Source organism: Triturus cristatus, chromosome 7, assembly GCF_964204655.1.
Source record: "Triturus cristatus chromosome 7, aTriCri1.1, whole genome shotgun sequence".
Classification (NCBI taxonomy): Eukaryota; Metazoa; Chordata; class Amphibia; order Caudata; family Salamandridae; genus Triturus; species Triturus cristatus.
This window is the reverse complement of record NC_140590.1, coordinates 554098837-554116861: the sequence shown is the minus strand read 5'-3', so window position 1 is coordinate 554116861 and position 18025 is coordinate 554098837.

The window sequence follows — 18025 nt, the reverse complement described above, 5'->3', positions numbered from 1 at the left end:
CAACTATTCTGGTGGTGGTGGATATGCTATCGAAAATGGCCCATTTCATTCCTCTTAAGAGACTACCCCGCGCCACTGACCTCATTGACATCTTCATAGACAATGTGGTGAAATTACACGGTTTGCCCTCAGTTATAGTGTCAGATAGAGGCCCTCAATTCATCTCTAAATTTTGGCAAGGTCTTTGTAAAACATTACAGATAGATCACCGTCTGTCATCAGCGTATCATCCGCAAACGGATGGACAAACGGAGAGGACAAACCAAACTCTTGAACAATTTTTGAGATGTTTATTGAGTACTATAACCAGCGAATGGAGTCAGGCTCTTCCCTTAGCGGAATTCGCTTACAATAATTCTACGCATTCCGCCTCCAAAGTGTCTCCTTTTTTCTTTGTAACAGGACAACACCCCAAATTCCTCCCTGTCTCACTTCCTCCCGAAATGTTGAACATTCCTGCAGTACACGAACACCACAAGAACCTTAAAGCCATATGGGAACAAGCTACCAGGGAATTACTTGACGCCAAACATCAGATGAAGGAACAGGCAGACAGACATAGGCGCCAGGCTCCTGTCTACTCTGAGGGCGATCAAGTATGGTTATCCACAAAGAACCTCAGGTTAACAGGACCGCGTAAATTCTGGCCCAGGTATATAGGACCTTTCCCTATACTTAGGATTATAAATCCAGTAGCCCTGAAATTAGATCTCCCACCAGATTTGCATATACATCCCGTTTTTCACATTTCTCTCCTCAAACCCTTCATCCCTCCCTCTAGTCCGGAGCCTCCGCCTCCTCCCATCACTGTAAATGGTGAGCAGGAGTTTGAAGTCAGACGCATTGTTGATTCCCGCAGACACCAAGGAAAGTTACAATACCTAATAGACTGGGTGGGGTATGCTCCGGAGGATAGAACCTGGGAACCAGCAGAGAATGTACATGCCCCAGTTTTAATTAGGAGATTTCATGTCTTGCATCCCAACAAACCCAGACCTGTGATTAGACCGTTAGGGGGGAGAACTGTTAGAGGTCGTGCTTCCTGTACTCTTATTATAGGTAAAATACAGGAAAACTCCAAGTCCCAGAATGCTTAGAGCCTTGTATGCCTTCCCATATAGCCTTGCACCAGCTCACGTGACTTCAACCGGCATATAGGCTGCCTGCTCCTTACCAACAATGCTTGGCCTCACTTCCTGGATTGGGACCACGCCCCTGTTTCCCGTTTGGAGCTTCCCTGTATCGGATCGTCGTTTGTCGAGTGTTCACGAGTTGGTGGAATCCTTTTTGGCGGATCATTTCCGTGTGAAGATGCAGAACCATGAGTGCGCTGCATATTGATTTAGTTCATGCTTCCTCTACATCCTGAAGAACTCCTTTCAGTGCCGGTGGGGAGCGTGTCCTCAACTGGCGCCATGAAACTTTATTGAGACCATTTTGTTTTACATTGACGATATCAGTAGCGCTGGCTCATCGCTGCATTATTTTTGAATCTGTAGCGCTAAAAGCGCTGCGTAGGACTCTTGCCTGTTTTGTTTCTGACCGGGAGCGCTGTTTGGCGCGCTATACAAATTGCCCTTTAACCCCCTCAGCGCAGGAACGCGCTGTGACTTCCCGAAGATCCTTACCGCTGACTATCAGTTTAGAGGAGATTCTACAGCCTTTCAATATTATTTTTGATTTACGAAGAGTCCAAACCTTTTTTGGGACAGACAGGCTTGCTTAATACTTTAACAACCCAGGGACTCACATGAAGAAAGGACTTTACCGTACATTGGAGATCTCTCTTGTTTATGAACTCGCCACACAGCGCTTTGTACAAACGTGGCAGGTGTGACACAGCCAACACTCTCCATTCAGTTCGCCTCCTGTCCTCATTTCCTGGGTGAATCAAAGGAGCAGGGGCTTCTTCTTTTGAATCGTCTGTCAGTTCTTAAGTTTTAATGTGTGAGTATGAGGAGGTATACAAGGTTCTAAATACTATTGGAGGGTGGAGGGTCTCGGAGAATCCTCTTACACTTGTCTTGTTGTTTTTGTCTTTTTGTAGGAACCCTGACGCCTATACCTGACATCCCTGTAGAAAACCCGGTGGTCCTTTCCGGTCTCTTCGCCCTCTAGGGGGTCCAAGTCTTCCTGTAGTGTGTTGTTCTCTACAGGAAGTTGGACCCCGTGAGAGCGAAGGGGCTCTCTCTTCGCTCCTGTGGATCTCGGACTCTCTGTCGTGGACTCAGAACCGGACAGAATCCAGCTAGGCGAGGATCAGTTATACTTGAACTCAGAGACCAGATGGGTGTAGCTAGATATGACCAACAGGGGATCAACGATCTATTCTTCGACTATTACAATGAGCTCTATCGGAGCCGGCTGGCCCCCTCAGAGGATGACCTGCTGGAGTTCATATGAGAAGTTGAACTGCCTGCGCTAGATGAAGATGCGGCAACTTTGTTAGGTCGGGAGATCGAGGTACGGTAGGTACGTGGTGCCATTGATGGAGCAGGTAAAACAAGATTTTGTATACCTCCTCTAATTTGCATGAAATTTATTACGTAATCATTATAAAAATTAATTTACATAGCATGTTTGCAGTGGAAGTGGTACTAATCAATATTTGCACCTCGATAAACATAAATACATGTGGGACTAAGTTGCTAATTGCATGGCAAAATTAAATAATTAACAATGGTACGCAAACTAACCTTAGATTGTGTTGAAATAGTAAAATTACATGGTTTATATTGCTTTGTGATTGTATTCTGCCTTAAAGTTATCATATGGTAAGTATTACCGCTTTAAAAGTTGCTGCACCTAGGAAGATACTAATATATATATATTTTTTTTCTTTTTTTTTTTACTGGTTAATGATATTTTATTTATTCAATTTCGTTTTTCTAGAGAGATTGTGTTTTCCTTTGTTTTTTTCCCTAGAAGTTTTTTTTTTTCATACTTTTTTATTTTATTTATTTATTTTAGCATGAACAAACATGGAGGCGTTCACATCTGCGTGCCTACAACCCTGCAGGCCGGCGTCTTTGTATATGACAGTCACTGCATATCTCAGCGGCTCCCACATCCCGGGGGCCGGGCTACGCTGTCTTATACTTACAATAATTCGCTAGCACTGTACGTGAATGCCACCCATCATGTCAACTCGAGGAAGATACTAATATATATTGGGATTAGTGTAGGTTTGAACATTAGAACCTTCATTTCTACATATTAACTGCTGTTATGTCTATTTTCACTTAGTAAACATTCGGGCCAACTAGGCCGCAGTACTCAAGATGACGTTCTCTGAAGCAGATGCCACCATGTGCGCGCGATGATTTCTGCGCATGCCCAGATGGCTCTGGATGTCACGAGGTGAAATGAACTCCTGACATCGTGTTCCTTGCCAAGGTCGATGTGTTGGGGACTTGACCGCAGGCCAGTAGATGAATGTATGAGAACCAAGGAAGAGACAAAGAATGAACCTGTCAATAGGATCCTTTCGTCTTGAAAAGATACATTTCCCTGGTCCCCACACGGGAATCGGAAGAACCATTACAAATAGTGAACTCTTGTGCCAGGTCACTATGCAGAACCAGTTTGCACTGGGAAGAGTGCAATAAACGATTGATAACCCCGAACTGTCCAACCAGAACATTTGGTCTGCCCCTAAAGTTGCCATATTTTGTATGAAGTAAGGCAAGGAAAGGTATAATAACCCCTCATCAGTCATTACAGAAGCGCGCTTTTTGGAATATAGTTTTTGCAGTCGCTGTATTGGCCATTGCGATTGCTGGTTGTTTGGGTTAATCTTAGAAGGAAAGTCTCTTGTTGGGTGGTTGATCCTTTTTATTTTTCGACCTTTCTAATTTTTTTAAATTTCTATGCTGCCAGTCTGGGTGTGGAATTGATCCATGCTGCGGATTGATGGATGGACATTGCTGAATTTCTGAACTTTATATAATCAGTGTTATTGCGTTATATCCTGTATTCTACCTGATGGTTTGATCCCTTGGTGAGGGTCAGACAGCCTTTCTGAGGGAGTCTTTTCCTGAGAACGCAGATAATTCCTTAATCGATCTGAAGCTATTCATCGCCTGTTCATTAGTAATGATTTATTGCGTTTTTCCTAAATTTATGTTTAATGAAATTTCGAAATGCTGAATTACTCTTTAATACATTTAAAATTAAATTATGAGCTGTAGTAAATAAATGCAAGATTAAAGGGATTGATGAATGATTTAGATAAACAAAATTGAAATAACAAGAAACAAGTTTGTGGTTCTTAAATTAATTACTGAAGATATCATAGGTTTTCCTAGACTTCAATTGTGTTTTAGCTGGTTCTAATTCACCATCAACCAGTCCAACTAGTTGGTCCATCGATCAAACAGTGGAGTGCCTTGATGTTAAAGTCAGGATTCTGAAGGTTGTATATAAAATGTGTATATAAAGTAGTAGGAAAATTAATCCTGATAAATAATAAGGTACCCACATGTCCAGCAGCTCCTTCTCCTGTGTACAGATTTGAGTGAAGTTTGTGTGGATGTGAAGTGTGTTGGTGTTATGGGCCCCGCCAATGAATGCATGAATGAACCTTTGTGAGTAAGAATCTGTGACATAAGCAGTTTATGTAAATTTTATCTTTCGCGCTGGATCACCATCAAAAGTATGGCCCGTAACAAAAGCCCAGGCACTGATGGCCTCCCAATAGAATTTTACCTCGCCTACATTGACCTCCTTGCTCCCCAACTTACACAATTATATAAAGATGCCAAGAGACTCTGCAAACTACCTGTCTCCACTAGAGAGGCGATCATCATTCCCCTACTAAAGCCGGGCAAGCAAGCATGGGATAGAACGGCATATCGCCCTTTATCCATGCTCAATCTTGATTATATAATACTAAGTAGGATCCTGGCCTCCGGGTTACTCCCCCACATGACTGCCCTCATACATGCTGACCATTCCGGGTTCATCCCTACCAGAAACACAGCGCTAAATATTAGAAGACTCCTGCATATATTGGAAGCAGATTTTTACAACGCTGACACTGCTGCGATCTTAGCATTAGACATAGAAAAAGCCTTTGACAGTTTGGCGTGGGCGTACCTGTTCCATGTGATGCGGAGAATGGGGCACGGCCCCGACTTCGTGAATTGGATAGCTCTCTTGTACGCTGACTCCACTACCAGAGTCTGGGGGAGTAATCTCGGAAGCATGCAGGGTGGGGCGGGAAACACGGCAAGGGTGTCCCCTCTCCCCTTTGTTGTTTGCCCTGGCGATGGAACACTTAGCGGCACATGCTATCAAGGGCTTGACATACACGGACAGGTCCATCATATTGCACTCTATGCAGATGATCTTTTACTTTTCCTTGCTGTTTCGGGGGAGGCCTTACTGGGGGCAAACAATCTGCTCCACGCTCTCAGCAGAGTGTCAGGTTTAAAAATGAACGGGTCAAAATCATGTCATTTCCCGGAGCGCAGAGATAGAATAGGCCCACAATGCACGGAGGGGGTGAACTGGGAGGACAGATGCTTACCTTACCTGGGCACTATTATCTATCACGGACAGGAGGATATTCTTGAAGGTAACATTACAAAGGCCATCAGGGGGGCAAAAGCTAACTTTGAATTCTGGGGCTCCCTGCCGCAGTCAGTGGCAGGCCGGGTGGCGCTACTCAAAATGGTGACTCTCCTGCGGCTACTATCTCTCTTTGGGACCTTGCCGGTCTGGATTCCAGCAACCTATTTCAAACAGCTCTGTACAATGATCACCGCTATCCTGTGAGGTAAGGGCAGGTGCAGGGTAGCCCTCAATACACTCATGCGACGTCGAGCAGAGGGAGGTCTAGCGGTCCCAGACTACAAGACTTATTATTTAGCAGCCCAATTTCAAGGCTCACACAGTGGGTAGTGAGGGCCACTAGAGGGAAGGAGGAGCCCAGAGAGGTCTTGGGGCCCCTGATGTAGCTGTCCTGCATAGTACTGCGACTCCCACTCGGTACTACATCCCTCACCCTAGAATTTGCCACAGCTGGAAATGCTAGAACAGGTATTTGCGGAGGGCTTCTATTAAGAGTCCCTATCCACCGGAAATACCATTAAAGATGTGCAGGGCCCTGCCACATGTGGGTAACTGGCAGAGATTGAAGACTTGGGAGCAGCGGGGACTGACTACCATGGGAGACCTTTATGAAGAGGGAGCCATGATCCCGTTTGACGATCTACGGGCCCGCTACGACTTACCAGGGGGTGATTTCTTACAATACACGGCCCTCACGGCGGCCATCGGGAAACATTGGGGTGGAGGACTAACAGAACCACCCACTTCTATGGGGTGCCAGTATGTGGTGATGGCTGCGGGTACCTTTAAAGCGGTGACGTGTCTCTATAGACGCATGACACTGAAATCCCTATCCCCCTTGACTGCCCTGAAGCTCAAGTAGGAAACGGATATAGGGGAGGACATCCCGGGGACAAGGCGTGGGGTGAAATTGTGGAGAGAGCCTGGAAGAGCACGAAGAATGCGAGGTTTCAGTTAGTGCACTTTCATATTCTGCACAGAGCATATCTTACCCCAGCAAGATTACACACGTATTTCCCAACCCAGCTAGCGACCTGCCCGAGATGTACTGTAGACAGTGCGTATTTTAAACATATGCTATGGCCCTGCTTGTGCCTTGGCACCTTTTGGGAGGAAGTAAACGCTTTACTTACATACCTCACTGATAAGGACCTGGACCCATCCATGGTTCACTGTATCCTCCATTGGTTTCCCCATACCTCAAAGAACAAAATCACAAGTACATTTATAGATTTGGGCTTCCTACTAGCCAAGAGACTCATCACCACACATTGGAAAGCGAAGCAGGGCCCTAGCATCTGTTCGAGGAAGTTATTTTTAGGGGGCACGGGGGACTTCCACCGAATGATCGAGGGAGTGATTTAGGGGCAAAAGGGGCACCTTAACTTGAGGCGTGGTGCCTGGGAATGCTCGCACTAAAAATGAAGGAAACAGATATGTGAGTCATGGAAACTAAGCCAAAAGGTTTAACAGATTTATTTAGAAGGTGCAACTTCAAGAAACGTCAAGAAAAAGGCATAAAGATACAAAATACAAATATAGTGACCTCGCATGAATCAGAAGGCATTTCTAAATGGAACCATTGAACTCGTTTGGAGAGAGACACTTCAGAAAACCTTAAATACACATTTATAAATGCATTATGAAAAACATAAGTTAAATCAAGGAAAATGCTCTAAGCATGCAAAACACACTTGATCTAAAATACTGAGAATACTCACATACCTACCTAAAAGAAAACAGCTTTGCAAGTGTAATATAAGCATTAAATTCTCAATAAGAAAACACCAATTTAGAGACAAAAATAGCATACATAGCATATACAGCATATATATATTGGCAAGTTAAATTGTATTTTAAAAACAAAAAACAAGAGCTCTTGGGGAACACCCACACCCGCCTGCTATCTACTAACAGACGGGTGGGGTAGTCCACCGAGAAATGTGTGGGCTTCCTTTTTATACTGTTTAACGCTATGAGAAGCACATACAGTAACGTCATCTCACGCCACTTCTACCCACGTCACTTAGTGCATGGTTTGCAAATCAGACGTGTTGTGTCTATCCTACTAAATGCGTACCGTAGACTAGGTGAAAGGTTATATTCTCAGGCCAAGCGCTCATCGTAAATTGCATAGGGCAAGCAGAAAATGTGTAATGCAAATGAATAAAAAAAATATATATATATATATATCTATATATCTAGATATGTGTCTGGGTTGCCACATTCATCATCCCAGTCTGGCGGGGACCGACGGTTGTTGCGGTGGGAACTTTTCTATTCTCATGTACAGACCCAGGATGTGATGTGCTATATGTCGACAGAATACAGTGAACTCTGTGCCAGTGAACTCCGCACACGGTTAGGGTGGGGGCTCTTTAGTTTGGAGCCGGAGGCCTCGCTGAGAGAGGCTGGCTGAGATTCTTGGTCAGACAAGCCTAGAGCCTGCTGTTCAGTAAAGATGGGTGCAGAACTTTGGTCAACTTAACAAAAGGCCGACAGATCAGGCTGGCAGGGCCTACGTAGGGGTTCATACTGGCTGAGTGATAAGGATGGCCCAGGGCATTTGTTATATAGTAAAACAGGACCCTCAGGTCAATTTAACACGGCCTACACTACAAATTAGGCTGGCAGGGCACGGACAAAGGGTTCTCATACCTCAGGTGTGGACAGAACGGGCCAGGGGTACCCTTTGATAAGAAATAGACCCTCTCTCATTCCCTCCTCTTGTTCATTCTTGAACAAAATCCTTACAGTATACCTTTCAGGTATTTGGTAATGGTAGCTGGCTGCATTTAGTGTAGTCCTATTGTTGTTACTTCTACAACTTCTATAAGTGCTAAGTTAGTCACATTCCCTGTTCTATCCTTGCTCTCCCTTTGCTAATTATGCTTTTCTCAGGAGGTGTAACCGCTACGTACTCGGTGTGCTTACTGAAGAGCATATTGTACATTAGGACAAACAGTTATGACATTGTAACACATGCTGCTTTCTTTATGGGAGGCCGGTGTGTGAAAACATAATATCCTGCCCTGTCAACTGTCTCCCTGTCCCATTTTAATCAATGGCTATTTACTCAATTTTATACAATATATCTTTTTCTTTTAAGCAGTATTTCAGGTATTACACTGTGATCACAATACACTATAAGGAGCGTAGTCCTCACAATGGTAGCAATGGGGGTCAATGCTGCTAGTAGCACCCATGATTATTTTCTCTAATTGTTCTGAAAGTCTTGAGCAAGTCTTGAGGCATTATTCCAATCGTTGGTAGGTGTGGCTAGTGTTACTAGTTGGAGGAATGTCTTATCTTCTGCTGTACTTGTACTATTTTCCCAAAAATCTGCTGAATAATAATGTAGAGCCTCAGAGATGATACCTGTAAACAGAAATGTAACCGTTGGTGCCTGTCTTCAAGTAATTTGAGAGGTTTGCAAGCACTTCTATTACTTAGGCACATTCAATATGAAGAAAACAAAGTGATGAAAAGGTAAAGATGTCTTGTTGTCACAACTTATAGACTGAGGGGTTGGGGCGTTGATATTTCCAGACGTTCTTTAGATGATGTATCCTTGGGGCCCACTTACACACTCGTCCTTTCTCTTCTGTGTTGCACGTGCAACCCTTCAGGATGAGCTTGTGATACCATTCTCACTTGGTAATTTCCATGGAACACATGTAGTTTGTGTGGCTCCTTGCCCCTTGCACAACCCCTCAATCACGTGAGATGAACGCCGGTCCATTGTCAGAACCCAAAAGCATAGGTACTCAAAAGCGCGTTATGAACTCTTTCAGGAGGCATTTGGCAATAGTTCGTGCATTTGCTGTTCTTGTATTGGTATGCCTCAGTCCATGTGCTGATCATGCACACAATAATCAACACGTACTTGTAGTTTGAGTAGGGGGGTATGTTAATGAAGTCCATTTAAAGTGGGGAAATGAAGTGGCCTGGGGCAGTGGAAATACAGCATTAGGAAAACAGTCTGATCTTCCCATCACGTCCTACAAGTGATGAACCATGAAAGAGACGGGCCATGGGAGCAAGCATTATTGTTGGTAAACATATCTTTACATTTGGGCCTTTTCATATCCCTTTTCTCTTTGCATACATCCTCCCATGTTCCCTTCTTCCTTTTCTTCCACCCAGCCCTATATATTTAGTGTCATAGTACATATCATCATATGTCATGTGGAGTAGAAGCAAATTGAACCATTGTGTACTCGCAATCAGTTAATGCTATTCTTTTTTGTACATCTGCATCAATAAATTCTTTACCAATTGATATATAGTCCTTGGAGGAGGTGTGTGCAGCACATTCTACAATTGAAACTTTGGTAGCAACAGATCTTGCAATAATTGAGCTACGAATGGTGCATGTTGCATTTGTTGGCCAGCTGAGGTAAGTAGGGAACTCCAAATGAAGTAAAGAACCTAAAAATTATATTGGCATCCCTGTACAAGACTTTAAAAAGAAATTCATTATCTCCAAAAGCAAAAGAAGAATTAAAACATTGTACTATAGCTTGACCCAACAGCCAACACAGATGACAATCTCTGTCACAGTAACACCTTTAGAAATCAAAACACTCATAATTGTCAATCTGTGCCCAGGGATGTGTAATTCCTATAGCCCCACGCCCAGGACATATTCTTTGAGGTCAAGGGCAACAAGTTTTCATGTGTATTTTGTCCTTGGGACAAGTAGGCCCAAGCCCCTACAGCACAAACCCTTTGGCTGCCAGTTTACAGTACCACATTATGGATCAGGGAAAGGCATTGTCTTCAATAAAGGTAATATTTGTGTCCATGTGTTAATGCTGTTCAAACTTGTATTTATTGTTCATTAACGCAAAAGCTTTATTATTAGGGTGAGCGCTCTAAGTAAATGTTGTAAGCTCAGACTGCACTACTGACAGTGGTTAGAGTATAAAAAGTGTACACACGTTTTCAATATTTAGCAATGTGAGGCTATGTATACTGCTCTCAGAATGCTCTTCAATTAGATGCAAATATTTGCAGATGCTTGATAGCAAGACTGATAATTCTTTGCTTTCAAAATAAAATGTTCACAAAAAAAAATGCAAAAACATTTCGCTAAACTACTGGAATAAGGTAGGTACCATTTCTTTGCAGCATAACAATAAACAAGCATTGGTAAAGCCAATGAAATTGTTGGTCAGCCTTTTGGTTTTTTCAATGCACTTTTTTTGGCAATATTTTTGTGAAACCTCATTGGTGTGGGAGCTGCTGTGCCCTCACCATTATAACAATCATTGGCAAAAACAGAAATTGTTGTGGTCTCAAAAATCCCACATTGCACAGTAGTTCCTGGCACTGGATAAAACAACTGTGTGTCGATATGCTACTTGTGAAAGAACAGAATGAAGTCACTCACAGTGAAGCTAGCCAAGAGAGGGAGAGAGAGAGAGACACAACATTTTAGTAAACATAAAAGGTCATTGTTAACGCCAGACCCAATTAGGTGCCTAATTATTAAATAAAGTGCACCCATGACCTTGGATTATGTGCAGATATACAACTTTTGTGAATTCACTAGACTACAGAAGTAGGCCAAGAAATAGTACTCCTGTGAACTGCATTTAAGCATGAGCAAACATGCAGGTGTAGATTTGCTCAAGCGAAAATCTGAGTGATTGCGAGTTCACTTTTCCTCCTGCCACTTTTTTTGTAAGCCAGAACTGTTGCTTACCATTACCTTCAGCCCCAGTATGTAGATCTGTGGAAACGTGGCAACGTAATGGAATTGTTAGTATTCAAAGCCTACTATGGAAGGAGCCCAAACATAATCAGAGAGGCTATTTCAGAGCCCATATATGACACTGCTGCCATAATTTGTCGCTGCATTACATGGCACAAAAGGGACAAGTGTATTTTGTTACAGGACAAGTATATTTAGAAAGCAACCTGCCCCACGAACAAGTAGATATTTCATTAAATTCCACACCCCTTTGTGCCAATTCCTACACCTTGAAACCTATTTTCAAACATCCTGAAAGATTGTACCTATATATTGAAACACATATTAAATCTGTACACATTGTATCCTTGAAACATTATAATACGAAGCACAGTTATTCAATGCACATTATCCTTCTGTATTGGCATATACTCATTATTAATGATCAATACATAAACATAATATAAACACAACATTACTACTTTTCCTATTACTCCTATCCTTTGTAGTCCCCGGCGAATGCACTGCATTAGAATGCATTTTAGCACATTCCACCCTACAATGTAATTTGTTACAACAATATTCTCTCCAACTCTGAAGAACCTAGGAATGAAAAACGTGAAGAGCCTAGGAATGAAAAACATTAATATACATACACATTATTTCTTGTAGATACACATATAACAGCACTTCTCCTTGCGCCATTCAAATAGTCAAAACCCTTCTAGAACGCAATATACCTAGTGCTGATATATATATATATACATATACATATACAGATACCAATCCCGATAAATGCGTAGAGGCTGTCAGTATAGGGCGGTCCTCGCACAGGGTATCAGCACCCTGAATTATAAGTACCCAGTTCTCCAAATATGCAAAAGAACGCCAGGACACCTTGAAATTGCAGTGAAATAATACTGACTGCACCAGCAACGCGTTTCAGCTTTCGCCTTGGTCACGCTGTGGCTAACGCAGAAACAGTATCTTTTTTATTTTGATTTAGTGCAATAAACATAATAAAAGGACAAGTGCTTTAAAACTAATACACTTTACAGTTATGTGGTGGCCATGTAAAAGCTGTAATGATTTAACAAATAGCGCTTGCAAGTATAAAGACATTCCAACTTGGATAGTAAAGCACAGTATAGGAAACCAACTACAGATCATGCCCCAGTGGGCCAAATGAATCACCAACATATAAAGCTTTCGTTATGTTGAAATTCACAAAATTAGGTTGTCCTTAGAAAAATAAAATAAAAGGGTCAATGCAAAATTAGCAATTCCCTATTATTGTTTTAACGGCCCTCGTTACAATTACAATTGATTGCATTAATATGTATGCTTTTTTCATAAAGTAACATTAAAGACCGATAGTGGGCAAATTATAATCAACAACCTAATTTGAACCTTGTGTTCCCTCGTGCTTTCATCCAACATGATTGGCCTGATATGAAATATACCCCACCTGAAAATGTACAAAAGAACAATTATTTTTATAGTGAAAAAAATATAATTTGAATTGCATAAAAAGACTGTTTGTTTAAAAAAGAGCAGAATACTACACCTTTCATCACAATACTTTTCAAGATTTCATTAACCAAGTTATATACAATATATACATCACATTTGAGTCTAATTTCAGAAAATACGTTTGAAGTTCAAAACATGATTATTACTGCCGTAAATGTACCACTAATTCTTCGCTTGAATTTAATCCCAAAGGGGACATGGTCTCCAAATCAATGATGTATCTCGATTCTAATTGGCGTAATGTTAGTTGTCTATTTCCGCCCCTTACACCAATAGGGACTGCATCAATTACTGCCATTCTCAATAATTCCTCATTTTGAAAGTGGTGTTCAAAAAAGTGTCTGGCAACTGGATACTGCCTGTTGTTATGTCGTATAGCTCTGACATGTTCCAACACTCTTTTCTTGGCACAGTGAATAGTGCTGCCAATATAGACCCTATTACAGGGACAAATAAGTGCATAAATGCAATATGTGGTGTTACAAGTTAAGGCTTTCTTAATTCTGAATTCTCTACCACTGTTCACGAGAACAAGTGTCTTGCAGTCAAAGCTATTTCTGCATGCTTTGCATTTTTTACAGCAACGAAAGCCAGGGCAGTTAGTACATAACTTCACATCCTTGCTAGTTACATAGTTAGAACACATCTCATCACAAAGTGATTTGCTTCTCTGAAATGTAATTTGCGGACAACTGCTTAGATGTTTCTGAAGGTTGTTATCAGTCAGTAAAACATGCCAATTCTTTTTTAGTATTTGGCGAATGTTTTGAGCTTGACCTGAATATGTAGTAATGAATCTCAGTGTTTCAGCAACTGGCTTGGATTTATTAGGATGTAAAAGCTCAGTCCGTGTTACCGATTCCACACGTTTACAGGCCTCTGAAATAGTTTTTGTGTTATAGCCTCTTTCTCTGAAGCGGCGGATCATAATAGCTTTTTCATCTTCAAACAGGCTCGGCGAGCTGCAGTTACGTTTTGCCCGTAACAATTCACCATATGTAACACTATATACTAGTTTCTGTGGGTGAGCACTCGCGGCATTTAAAATGCTATTTCCTGCAGTGGTTTTTCGAAAGAGTTTCGTTTCGATGGAGTTGTTTACGATCTGAACCTTCACATCCAGAAACTCAATTTCTGTTGTAATTATATTTTCCGTTATAGCAATGTTGAACTGATTATCATTTAGCCTACAAATGATCCTTTTGACTGACTCAATCTCACCCCTCCATATGATGAAAATTTCATCAATGAACCTGAGCCATAGGGCACAGCGATAAAAGTCTGGGATAGATGACACAACCTGCTCCTCCCACCAGCCCATCACCAAGTTGGCATAACAGGGGGCGAAGCAGGTTCCCATCGCTGTGCCCTGTGCCTGTCGGTAGACCACATCATCAAACATAAAGAAGTTGTTTGTTAAACAAAATTGAATCATAGCCAGAATCATCTCCGAGTGTGACCATAAGGAGATTGAACGGGTTTTTAAATAGTGTCTAACGGCTTGTAAACCAAAATCATGATTGATGCAAGTATATAGATTGCATACATCCAGGGACACCAGAATGTAATTGGGCTCCCAATGAATGCCATCAATAATAGTCAAAAAGTGAGTAGTATCCCACAAATGGTCTTAGATAGTGGTCAATGAAACGGGAAGTGTTTTCTAGTAGGGAACCAATTGAGGAGACGATAGGTCTTCCTGGAGGATTCACTGGATCCTTATGTAGTTTCGGCAATAAGTAGAGTATGGGGATACGAGGAAATTGGCATCTAAGGTAATTATATTCTTCCCATTCCAATAATCCACGTTCCCTCCAATCCACAAGCAGGTTTCCATATTCTAATTTTGATTTAGTTATCGCATTTTTGTCCGAAACATTGTAACAGATCTCATTAGTTAACTGTCTATAACCTTCCAGTAAGTATGCTTGTTTGTCTAATACAACAACATTACCTCCTTTATCGGACTGCCGTATTGTTATAGTCCTATCTTGTTTTAAATCCTCTAATGCCTTGATTTGTTCCTCACTCAAGTTTTTTTGAAAATATGGAAGCTTGTTATGTCGTATCTTTTTTAAATCAGCTAACACCCCTCTTTCCAAAACATCAACGGCATCGCATTCAATTTGTGGTAAAAAAACGGACTTAGGTTTAAAGCCACTCCCTGGATTATCATTTATGTCAATCTCCAACTCTTGAGCAATATGAGATATATCAACATTCACATTCTGTTCCTGTTGAGCAGTCAAAATGTTTAACAGTTCAACATCAGCTACATTCAAATTACTGAAAACATCTGTATCAATGTCTGGCTCTCTAGACATGCACTTTGTATCAAACCATTTTTTCAGTTTAAGTTTACGTGAGAAAAAAAACAAGTCAATTCTAGTTTGGGCAAAATTTAAATTCAAAGTAGGACAAAAAGACAGACCTAGTCCCAGAAAACGACTTTCTTGCACCGATAATATCTGTGACGAAAGATTCACTACAGTCATTTGATTGCCTGCTTGCCCCTTGTTGTCATTCCCACTGGGGTTATTGTGTCTTGTCTTCCTGCGTTGTTTGGCCTTCTTGTTCCTCTGGTTCTTCCTCTGCCTCCTCGTCCTCTCCCTCTCGGTGCACTTGGTTCGTAATTCTGTTCTGTCCTTCCTTGGTTCATCATTTGAAATTGTACTAAAAAATTCGGTTTCTTTTGTTGAGTTTGGTTCAGAACTGCCACTGGTGCATCAGATAGACTCCCGTCAGAAATGTCACTTTCTGTAACATCCGTGCTTCTAGGTGGCATTCTGGGAATGCTTGTTATATTCCCTTCTTTATCAAATAAATGATCATATTTTCTATGAAAGGTTAGGGTCCGACCTGCTTGATAATCCTTGTAATCCCTCAGGAATTTACGCTGTTTTTTCGCTGTAATCTCTGCTTCCAGTTTCTCCATTTTGGTTGTTAGATTTTTCATAAATGCATCAATTGCCTCCTGAGTTGTTACTGTGGCTAGTGTCGAAAGTAGTGAATCTATTTCTTCCAACAACTTGCTGCGGTCTTTTAAAGCATATTTAACCAAAATGCGTAGCATAGTCAATGAGCAGGCATTCGAATTGCTGGACCACTCCTCCAACATTTCTGGGTCAGGGTCTTCATACGTTGGTATTGTAAAAATGCGCAAGCCTCGAGGTACCCGTGATACTTCTATGTATCTCTGGAGTGATTCCGCCTCCCACCATTTGGCGAGTTCCTTGCGATGCAGTTTTTCCAATTGATCAAAAAATGCCTGTATTTTGATCTCTTCCGTTATTAAGATGCGTATATTAGAATTGTTTACCCCTCCATCTGAGGTTGTAAAAAACAATTTGTCCGCTGTATTTTTTCGTTTAGCCTCCAAAGCTGCAGCCATCCTTTAGGTCTAAGAACAATTCTCCCACAAATTATCATATACATATCATATACATATACATCTGCTTGTGAAGATGGTGGTGTTCCTGTTACGGCTGATCACCTGTCCTCTTCCTCTTTGGACTCAGAAATTATGGGGCGGGCCCTTCTCCGTCTGCCTGAACACCTGAGTAGAAAGAAACTTCGTAGCGTGTGTTAACTCATACAAATATATGTCTACTTTCATTATTTCAGTGTCACTGTTAGGTCGAGTTGATGTGACTTATACATATATTAATTGTTCAGTGAGAAGTATATGGGGCGTTAAGTTGTTGTCAGAACATTGTAATATTTGTGAGTGAAAACAGAGTGATCCATGGGCAATATAACTATTTTTGCTTTCTCTCAATTTATTCATTTATTTATTTCCCTCAATTGTGGCTCTTATTTTGCCTGTTTTATCTTTAAGCAGTCCGTTCAGGCATTGCTGAAAATTGTTGCTGCTTTTATATCATAATGGACACATGGTCTAGCTGTCATCCAAACATGTGGGAATATGTAGTTGGCCTGAGCCTGTGGCATGACAAATCTTTCCTGTGCAGGCTGCTTATTCTAAAAATGTTGCAAAAACCTCGAAACATCACTTAACTCCGAAAGCCGAAAGTGAACGAAGAACCAAAACATTGTACTCTAATAGTTCCCAGGAGACAGGACACAAGAGGAAACTCGTAGTGGTAGAACTGCAAAATATATGCAACCACCTCTAAAGTCTGCAACTCTACTTTCAAAAGGCCTCTTTAAATCCACACCTATTATTCTGACAACACTGCGATACTGAGCATTGCTTACTCCATGCATACCGTCCTTTAACATTGAGATCTACTTCATATCGGCACGTATTATTTATTCTTTTGTATTTTCCTAGCACTGGGGCATGTGTGAAGGAAGTTGGTGTGGTGGCTACCTGTGTTAATCTATTCCTACGAATCTCTGGTTGTCTCATATTTTGAAGGCTGCACACAGCTGTGCAAATCTGAAAACTTATGCCTTACCTCCTCTCACCCATCTGCACATAAACACATACATATTCCTTCACTAAACTGCACAATGTGAAACCTGAAACACTGTATTCAATCTCGGCTTCCCCCGTTACCAAATTGTGTGATTCTAGGCAACTTATTTCTCTTTTTTTTTTTACTTCCACAGCCCAACGTATAATATATTTCTACACATACATATTTTTCCTCTCTATCTCATGTTCGTTGCCAACCACAGGAAGTCTCTTTCTTGTCTGGCTCAACTCCCAGAATCTGTGGTCGGCCAGGAATGCTACTTTTGAAGGCAGCCCAAAAATCTGTTAACCCTTCAACGCCATGTAATATCCAGACGTGTTGTCTTTAATTGTACGTAAAATATAGCTTATTTTAAAATTGTATGGCTTATTTGTAAAGCGCACGTTTACTCAAAATGGTATTGTGGTGCAAAATAGCAAATCTTTATTGTTCCCCTAACTCAGTGGTACTCGGTTTATCCAACTTGGAAAGATGAAAGGCTGCGGAGACCTAGCAGCATTTGACGTGTGACCTTGAAGTCAAACCATGGGTGTAGCTAGCGTGCATTCCACTCCATCATTTTATCTCCCCTCTTCTGTGCACTTCGGTGCACAAGAAATTGGAAGGGAACAGTCTTAACTTGCTTATTCCAATCTTCTGTCTAATGTTCACCATCTGCTACGACATTTACGTTGCTCTAAGTCTAGTGACACTAACTTTCTTGGCCATGAGACACAATTTCAAAATGTTCTCTATTAACTAACTCCAACTGTGTGCTCTTTGTGGCAGCACTTACTGG